This window comes from Cupressus sempervirens, chromosome 5, assembly GCF_028749045.1.
Source record: "Cupressus sempervirens isolate cs-2001-9-10 chromosome 5, ASM2874904v1, whole genome shotgun sequence".
In the NCBI taxonomy this organism is placed as follows: Eukaryota; Viridiplantae; Streptophyta; class Pinopsida; order Cupressales; family Cupressaceae; genus Cupressus; species Cupressus sempervirens.
In genome coordinates this window covers 849143143-849154161 of record NC_143122.1, presented here as the reverse complement: position 1 = coordinate 849154161, position 11019 = coordinate 849143143, and positions in this window count along the sequence as shown.

Here is an 11019-nt window from a genome sequence, read left to right as displayed (position 1 = left end):
TCTCACTAAGGTTAAATTATTCATTTATTAAACTCCCTTGAAGAAACCTGCAACATGCCTTTGGCAAGACTGAAGAGAATGTAGAGGTTATAAAACTTCCTTTTTGACTCTCTAAACTATTATGAAGTATGAGAAAGTGGAAATGACCACATCAAGATATTCAAATGGCAAGGTAATTGGAAATTTTAGAAATTGCTAAAATAGGTTCCCAAAGATAAAATATAACATATAGACCTTTTGCAAAAAATCACCATGTTAATAATCTTTAATCTATATTAGAAATCGACCATTTCTTTGGTGACATTTTATCCACTTTGTCAATTCTAAAATACTCCCTTGGCTATCATACAAACTAGTCTGCATCAAGTGTCTCATTATCCTCTATCGTTGTCCTATGACTATCCATTTTAATCTAAATGAAATTCACACTTGGTCTTAGGAAGAAAAACACCCTTAACTTGCTATTATTATGGATAAATCTTATTTCTTATTTAAGTCCTCGAAATCATAATATGAACAAGGCAAAACTCCAAGATTTTGGTTCCCAAATTTGCACCAAATATGCCTTTGTGAAATAGCATTTCACCCCAAACACTATTAACCTTGGTGCCTTTAAAGTGGGTCTTAGTGCATTAAGCAATTAAACACTTGATGAAATGCATGTAACAACATTCATAGTTTATTTATATTTTTCCTGTTAGTGGGAAAATTCATACTATTATTAGAGCTATTGAATTTTGTAACATAAGGAATAACATAATTAGATAGACTAGCACAATATTTTCTAAGGTCAAACTTTGCACTTTTTGAACCTTCCTCGACAGGGTTCATTCCATGAATACCATCTTCTAGCAAATGCTCAGACATGTTCATAGCTATAGCCAGTATTTACAAAAATGAATGATCCCATCCAACTATGTTTTATACTAAAACATTTTGATACCTTATAGAATTCACAAGACCATTGCTCAAATTCTTGATCATTTTTATTATGCACGTAGCCATAGAGAAATTGTAAAATGACTTCCTCTAATTGCATGTAGCCATAGAGAAATTTTATGTAAACAACTCCTAATTGGACTCTTGAAATCTAAAAATACTTAATACAATTGTTCCCCATATTGCTTCACAAATGAGAACAATTGAACAAACTATTAAATTTGGTAATGTAAAAACCCTAAAAAGACTTAAACAAAAAAAAAATAGTGGTAGTGAAATGTCTTTCAATGAAGATGTGAGTCCACATCATAATGAGATGCCATCACAAAACAAAAATTCCCCTTAGGGGGAGCCATCTACTATCTAAACTAAAGAAGGAGGTGGTATTTTCTCCATTCTCCAACTTGACTAGTCAACCCAATGCTGTAGGAACTTGATGGTCTTAGTGGATTTTGCCAGGTTATCACCTAAATCCTTAATTAAGTTCTCTATATTCACCATCTTTCTAATCAATGCCTTTAATGTTGCCTTGATGCACCCATATTGTCTCTAAGAATGCTAACCATCTAAACTCAGACTCGGTAGTACAAGGCCCCTATGTCCCCTACCCTCTCCCTCTCCTATTGCTCCCCCATCTTGAATACAACATCTAGATGTTCTTGTAGAGGAAATCTCATAGAGCATATTGGCTATTCATTCATTGAAAAGCCATTTTATTTCTCAGACTTCATCACTCACTCAGCCCCAAGTCCTTAATAATATAATCAATTTTCATCAATTTTATGAATATTATTAATCCCTTCTTGAAATTTTATTTTTATTTTTTCAAAACCTAGGTGTAGTAAATATGCACCAAATAAATAAATGACTTTCTTTACATCAAAAATTACTATTATGTTGACATCATCAGTAAACATGCCAAAAGACATAAATATTCAGCTCTCAATACACTCAAACACTAATCACAAAACTGTTGGGAGTCATTTATAATGAAAATTCAGAAAAACAACTGGACTTATTTATAAAAATATTAAAATGTGTCATTTTAAATCACACATTTTTTTTCTAAAAATTATTACAGCTTTCATCAAATAATGAGGAAATGTACTCACCATGTCGAGCAGTAAACCCAAACCACAGAGGAAAATTCTTAAGCCACAATTACTCGTTCTCTTCCCCAAGTAATACTAATAACATATTTTGAGTTCTAGCATAATAAGAAACTAAGATATGAGGTAATTAACATTAGAGATGCTTGTATAACCCTAGACTCCAACCACAAGAGAAATATAGATTTAATAAATCAATACTAGGTTGCAATACCCTGGTCAAAACATGAACAAGTCAAGACTACTTTCCAATAGTCCTTGGCAGGCCTAGGTATGCCTAGCACCCTACCACAAGAGTGTGCATTCAGCTCAATTGTGTTTAAACATAGCTGAACCAAATTCACAGGATCAAGACAGGACCCTAAAGAGACCAAGAGAGAATATGCCTAGAACTATAAAAGTTGAGTTTTAAATGAAAAGGAAACATAGAAGATGAAAGTAAACACCTTTCTATAGTGATAACTAGGAGATATTTTCCACAACAAGTCAACTTATGGTATTGCTATTAGTATTCAATTGTGTAGTTTTTGAGACCCATGCTTTATGAGTAGTACTTCACAAGATAGCATGACAGAGCATAAGGAACATTATTTTAAAGCCAAGTGTTCAAATTCCTACCAAATGATAAGATAGGAAAATGGAGTATGTTGGGATTACAAATGGGAAATGTATAGTTCTCAGAGGTGGGGTGAATCAGAAATACTAAACTCTAACCAATAAAAATTTTAACTTTAAAAACATTGCATGCATAAACATATAGAAATAACATGTAAATAAAATGCATCCACACAAACACTAGACACTAGATATGATTACCCAAAAACCCTCCAATGAGAAGGTAAAATTGGGGTGGGGATGACACCCACAATTCTTCACTACTATGACATAAAGTTCACTTGTTAAGGTTACATGTTTTGACCATTCTCATGATCTACCCTATGAAAGGCCTACCCTATTAAAGGCTTACAAAGGATTGTTAGATCCTACCCTATTTAAGGATTTTAACACCCTATCAAAAGTGTACCTAGCTAAAGGATTTTAGAACACTCACTTGGAATGTCACCCTGTTAAAGGATTTATACGATGGTTGTTAAACCAACCTAAGTCCTTAGGATTTCATTCTACTCTAGCAATTGTTAGAAAGTACAGTGGAATGTTTGATCTAATGCACTTCCAATCCAATATTGCTAATTTCAGATCCTTGTTCTATTCATCTTGATCCTCTTTGATCTAATATGAAAATATTGTAACCTTAATCCTCGTTTCTACTAACTGATTATGTAATTCTATCCTTCTTCTAATTCAATTTGCCCCTTTCGCTTCCTTCAAATCTTCACTAGCCTCATCTCCTTGCATGCATTCTTTCTCATTCTCTCTTATAAATTTTGGGACTTTGTCTCTCCTTAAAAAGATTTCTTGACTTAGGGTTAGGTATGAACCTATGATGGAGATTCATCCAATTTTCCCACTCAATTCCTTCCATTTTTCTCATTGGTTCCATGTTGATCACGTAGGGAATCAAATAGATTCAATCTTATCTCTAAGCTTCAAGATCTCTACATTAGTTGGCATGTAAAATGGTTTAGATCTTAGTCTGTGAAGGAACAAACTCTTATGTCCATTCTATGTTTCTCAACACTTGTTAAATATTGATGCTCAGCACTAACTAGAATTCTATCTTGCTCAGCACTTGAACATGCTCAGAATCTATTGTTTACTTGGCACATATACTTGCTTAGCTCTATCTATCTACTTGGCACTTACTATTTACTCAGCACATGAGTGACTCAGTACTCATTGTGACTTGGCATCTATATTATATTGGGCATGAACTTAGAAAATTTCTTAAATTTTTTGACACTCAATTGTCAAAACCAATCTAAGATCAACAATCTCCCCCTTTGACATGAGTGGAAAAAACACTTAACTATAGATGATGAATCTAATCTCCTCAAGTATAATATACATTTTGTTTGGCATATATACAAAACTTCAAAACTTTTTCAAAATTCTATAAAGAACTATATACCTAAAAACTATATAACTCCCTCTGAGTTAATGTGCCTTTTTTGTATCAAAAAATCTCTGAGTAGAGTGATTTTCCTCTACTAATACTCCTTGTCTTTATTCTAAATTCTGATACTCTATATCTAATATGTCTTGTTATGCCTTATTTACTACTATTTTCTCTCCCCCTTTCTATTCTCTATTGGCTCCCCCTTTCATTTAGGCTCCTCCTTTTATTTTGGCTCCCCCTTTCACATGTCTCCCCTTGCAGATTAAGTCTCCTTCTAGCCTTTTGATTTTTCTCTATATAACTCCCCCTTTTTGGCACTTATGTCAAAGGGTCTATACACTGACTAATTATTTTTCCAAGAAGGTCTTGTTCATGTCCATCACAATTATCAAAGCAACATCCTAGTTTTGTATTGTAACTTCTAGGGATTTGATTTGTATTGTTGTCTCTACTGCAAGGTGAAGCATAGTATGCAAATTCTATCAGCATTTTATTAGCCTCTTCTACTATCAATACAACTAGTTCCTTCTGTGTGTGAAGCATTGTATGAAAATTCTTCTCACTTTGAACGGGATCTTTTGGAAATTTTATGCTTGATACTTTCAAATTTCTTTCCAAGCTTATTATTCTTTGGCTGGTATATTGTGTGAAGATTGAAGGATCACATAGTTTTGTGTACAATGAGAATATGTTCTCAAGTACTATCTTCACCTTCTCAATTTTCTTTGCCAGCTCTACCTGTTATAGTGCTATTTTACTGGATATTCTTTCATTCCCCTTTCCTTGAAACTTATTCTCAAACCATTCCATGAGTTTTACAGTTGTCTCCTAGTCATCATTGGTCACTTGGTTAACAATTTTTGATAGTTGTTCCATTATTGGTTAAGTTTCATCAGGTGCTTGCAAGCTAAATGCATCTAGAAAGATGTCTTTTATCTTGATTAGTGCTTGCCTTTTCTTGTACTCTTTTTTTAGTATCTCTTGGTTTTTCTTTCTTTCTAATGCCTCCTACATCTCATTGATTTGGTCTATGTTCATGGTTGCATAGTCATACTTTGGAATGACCATTTCTTTAGCTAATGTAGGGTCTCCATAGTGAAACGTCCTTGCAACCTTTGTGGAGCTCAAGCTTGGTGCTAAAATTTTGAGTAGAATTGCTTCAGTGCTCAACTTCTGAGGCATTCTCCTAGGAGTCCCAGTAGTTGGTAGATTAACAAAAGTTTGAGTTGTTGGCTCCTTAGTAGTTGTAGCAAATTTAACTATGGAATCAACCTTAGCTAATGAATACTTTGATGCTTGCTCTTGAGGTTGTCCACTTGTAGTTGTAGGGATGGTAGGGGATGTTTCTTATGCAACCACCTTGTCCCTTGTTAGGTTAGCTACTAATTTTTGCAACTTATCTACACTAACCAATACTAGGGTATTGCATAATTGAGCTTGTAATGTTGATTAGTCAAGAATCTTTTTAAGATCCTTTGTAGTCAGTGGATTGATGTTCTGACCAAAGTTGTCAGGAACATCTTTTACTTTTACTATGTCTATAGGTGTAGAGGTGTTAGGTGGAGGGCTTAGTGGTGGCAATTGTATCTCTTGCACACTATGATCTATTTGTTGCTCCTCAACAGTTGCCATATCATCTCCTTTTTGTGTTTCCTCCAACACTGTGTTGTATCCTTTTTATTTCTCTGCCTATCCTTCCTTATCATTCTCTTCCTCTTCTCCATTATTTCTTCCCTCAAAGGGATCTTCCTCTCCTTCTTTAACTATTGTTATCCCATATATTAACTTCCACATTTGAGTGGACTTCTTGACAACATCTTCAACCTTGTTTTGAAGAATGTTTAAGGCTCTATATTTGGGTGCAAATTTGCTCCCATGCTTCTTGTTAACCTCTGCTATTTGTTCTTTGATAAGTTTTGGCATTAATCGAGCCAATGTAGACTCTCTTATTTCCTTTTTCATGTTAAGACAATAATGCCATTTATTTTCAACAATAGAATATAAATCTTTGGGCATCGAATTGTCAAGTTCAAGTGGGGTGTTCTTGAACTTAGACATCATGGTATAGATTGATTCCTCAACCATGTTTTGTTCATCCCTGCTTAACTTATTGAAATCAATGTTCTTTAAGCCTGTTAAGTCTCCATTATCTTTAATATTATCACAAGTATTTTCTAAATCAGACTTGGTGGTATGACTTACCACTCTAAATTGTCTTGTGTCTTCTGATTCGGTCCTTTCTTCATCAAAGTCAAGTTGTGCAATATATTTTCTTTTCAATTTCTTCTTGGTTGGACCTTGCTACTCGATAGCCTTCTTCTTCTCTTGCTCCTTAGCCTTGTTATTTGTGGCTCTTGTAAGAATCTACCTTAGGGTATAATTCACCCAAGACCAAGGAACTCAAAACACAAGCACAAATTAGACTAGAGTATGATCATAATAATTGTATAGTATTCAATACAATGTACAAGTACACTAGGAGTGTTTGAATATAAAGGGCTCTAAGATGCATCTAGAATGCCTTAGAATCAACATCATGATAAGTCCTACAACATCCTCCATTAAGCATGGAAGTAAGTGTGATGATGAGAGGATAAGCCTACAATGGTGTGACACGTAAATTAGTATTGTAGATAATATGTGCTAAATTAGGAGTGTGAATAACTATGTTGTCTACATGACAACTCAGTAAATGATGCAAACTCTTGTGTTGTAGACACCATTTACACAATTAGAGTTGTGTAGTTATATTTTGTCTACATGACAACTCAAGAAGATGCACAACCTCCTAAGTGTCTCATAAAAAGAAATAATAAAATAATGCAAAATAATAAAATAATGCACTAACCTAAGTAAACTTAAGTGAAGTGTAAATAGTAAATACCTATTTACACCAACACCCCCCTTAAGTGCAACTTATGGGAATGCACTTAAGCTCACTAATTCATAATGGATCCCAACTAAGAGGCCATGTTCAGTATCCATGTACAAAAGAAATGCTAGAAAGATGCAATGCAATCTCTCATAAAGTGGAGAAAGACGAAAAACCTCATCGAAAAAACCCTCCTCCAAAAAGAGAGATGAGTACAATAAATAAGAAGAGAGAGAAGATGACCTCATAAGAGGAAAAAATCCCTTCCAGAAGAAGGAGAAGAGAGAAGTCAATGGACTCCCCTTTCTGCAACTTCTCACACCCCCAAGAGATCTCGCAAGTGAATATACTTGACCTCGGTAAAGGGTTTGGTTAAGATATCAGTGACCTACTCTACTATAGGATAGTACTATAGTAAAATGATCTTCTCATGTATAAACTCTCTAATATAGTGCATATGAACCTCAATGTGCTTTGTCCATTGGTGCTGAACTAGATGCTTAGAGATTTCAATGGCACTCTAATTGTCATAATGAATAACTATAGGCTTAGGTAGATCAAATCCAAACTCCTCCAGGATATGTTGTAACCAAAGAGCCTCTATAGCTGCATTGACAATACCTTGATACTCAGCCTCTATGGAAGAAAGAGTAACATTGTTTTGCTTCTTAATCTTCCAACAAATAGGGCTAGAACCAAGGTGAAATATGTACCCTGAAGTGGAATTATGAGAATCTAAGTCCCCTGCATATTCTAAGTCTATGCATCCAACCAACTAAAGTCATGTACTTGCTACATAATGTATCCCATGTGTATATGTACCCTTGATATAGTGAAAAATGCACTTGGCAGCCTTCCAATGAAGCTCATGAGGTTCTTGCATAAAGTGTGAAACCATACCAACTGCAAAAGAAATATCAGGGTGTGTATGTATCAAGCAAATAAGGCTCCCAACTAACTATCTATATAAAGTACCATCAACAAGTGGAGTGGTACACTTAGCCTCTAGCTTGACACCTAATAGGAAGGGAGTAGGAGCAAGCTTGCAGTCACTCATGTGAAACTGAGAAATCAAGTTAAGAGCATACTTGGGTTGTGAAAGTGAAATCCCTACTAAAGACTGTGTGATCTCAATGCCAAGGAAGTAGTGTAGTAGACCCAATTCTATCATGGAAAATTTATCTTGTAGAGAGGTGTTGACACTGGCAATGATGGATGAAGTGCTCCCTATAATGATCAATTCATCGACATAAAGCACTAGTATCAAGTGAGAGTCATCCTTCTGAAGAATGTAAACATTTGAATTAGAGTGACATCTGGTGAAACCTAGTGTGAGGAGAAAGGAATCCATTTTGGCATACCAAGCATGAGGAGCCTGCTTAAGACCATATATAGACTTCTTCAGTCGATAGACCATAGTAGAATCCTATACGAACCCCTTTGGTTTCTTCATATACATTTCCTCATGAAGATCACCATTCAAAAAAGTGCTCATAAAATCCATCTAGTGTACAACCCAATCTTGAGCTATAGCAATTTCTAGTGTTAGACGAATGGAGTTCATCTTGGAAACTAGTGCAAAAGTCTCTGTATAGTCAATACTTGGAACTTGCAAGAAACCTTTGGCAACTAGTTTAGCCTTATGCTTATCCACACTTCCATCTGCTCCAAATTTAGTTTGATAGATCCACTAACATCAAACCACTTTTCTTCCCTTAAGAAGGGGAACTAAATCCCATGTATTTTTTTTCATCAAAGAATTATATTCTTCCTCCATAGCCCTGTCCCATTCTGGAATCCCTAATGCTTCCTTAAAAGACTATGCTTCTGAAGCAATGGCTATATGTGCATGTAGAAATGACTTGTTTTGTGACCTAGTCCTTGGGTGTCTAAAGGATTTCACACCACTGAACTTGTTGCATCAAGAGTTTGCTATGCACAATGAGGTTTAGTGGAAGAAGAATCAGGAATGGCCTCAATGACTTGTTGACCCTATGAAGGTGGTGTCCTATGAGTCAAAGTTGGAGGAATCTCATCTTCTGAGTCACTATCATCACTATGATCACTATCCACTAAGGATGAAGAAAGAGGAGTTGAAGAAGCCAAGCTTGGACATGTCTCTTCAAAGTGAACATTCCTCTCATAAAAAATTTCATGAGTCTCTAGATCCATTAGTTTGTATGCCTTGAGATGGCTAGGATATCCAACAAATATGAATGGTTTTATTCTTTCTTTAAGCTGCACCATTTTGATGTGGAGTGCATGCAATTAAATGTTGAAGATCTACACCCTCACGTGTGCAAAATTCTATAAGCCTTGAGTTGACGTATTCTTTGCCATTATTTGTTCTTAGGATCTTGATGATTTTCCCTAAATTTTTCTTAACTTGAGCTTTGAATGTGATAAAGTTGTCAAAGACTTCACTCTTATGACCAAGAAAAAAGACCCAAGTATATCTTGAAATGTCATCAATAAATGTGAGAAAATATCAAGCCTTACCAAAGGATGGTACTAGAAAAGGGCTAGCTACATCACTATGAACCAATTCTAGAATAGCAATTGCCTTCCAAGACTTCCCCTTGTCATATTTCTCTTCGAGATGTTTACCTACTTCACGACCTAGACATACATCCTCTGGAAACTTGACTTGAGGTAGACCAATGACCATTTCCTTTCTACTGAGTTGCTAAAGGTAGTGATAATTAAGGTGTCCAAATCTTTCATGCCAAAGTTTACTTTTTGTGTTTGACTAAGTCAATGAGGCAAGAGAAGTGAACTTAGGAAAAAAATGTGAGAAAGAATAAAGTCTTGTCTCATGATTTGCCTTTCCAACCACCACCGTTGAATCATCTTTGAGATTTTTCACCACTATTGTATCACAAAAGAACTCTACTTTGTTGCCACATTCATAATGAGTTATTTGATAGATGGAGATAAGGTTGGTGCTAAGGTTAGGAACATGAAGTACATCCTTGAAGACACCATTTTCCAACTCAACATTTCCTTTACCTTCTACCTCAACTTGAGTATCATTGCCCATGTGGATGTAAGGTACATTTGATGGTTGTAAAGAAGCACCCATATGATGTTTTGCTCTTGAATCTAGAACCCATTTCTCTGCATTATTTGTACTTGCAACTAAAGCTTGTCCCTTGCCCTTTGAAATGGATGAAAATCCCTTGTCCTTGTATGCATTCGGTACATCAATTTTGTATTTCCTCATAATGTTGACCAATTCATCAATCTACTTATCCTTGCACTAATGTTCATCATGACCACTCCTCCTAAAATAGGAACAGGTTTTCTTCTCCTTCTTGTTGGAATTGTTCACCTTTTGATTATTCTTGGAAGAAGACTTTTCTTATTGTGAAGAAGAATTTTGAGTGGAAGAAGATTGATTTGAGGAAGATTTTTGTTTTGAGGAGGACTGTTGTGTGTCATCTTGTGGCTTAGCCTTCCATTGCTTTTGCTTCTTGTTGGAGTTTTTACCACTTCAATTACTTTTATTTTCTACCAAGGCTTTGGTTTTGGAAAACTTGAGAATTCCCATACCCATTAGATTATCATGTTCTAAGATCAACATTTCTGAGAATTTCTTGAATAAAGGCTTAACATAGGCACTACCCATTGTTAATTGTGTGTATTAAAGCTGGAAACAAAAGGAGCATATTTAGGTGGAAGATGAGTCCTGATGTGTTTGATCATTTTTTCATCCTTGATGGGTTCACCATAATCCTTAAATTATGTCCTATACATTTATACTTGGGTAAGATAGTCTTCAATGGTCTCAAAATTTCTAGGATCCAACTTGAGAAGTTTATCCTCAATAGTATAAGCCATGTCTTCATCTACTATCCCATAGAAAGCTTTAAGTTTAGCCCAAACCTCTATTGGATTGGTAAGCTTCCTAATGTGAAATTTGATAGGATCAAAGATATTTTTCAACAAGGTTCCTAAGGTCATCTCTTGTTTGGATTCCCAATCTTCTTTCTAAGCTTCATCAGCATCAACAAGAGGTTTCTTTGTAGCACGAGTGACATAATGCAATAAACCTATTTCTACCAATGGCTCTTTAATGTTTT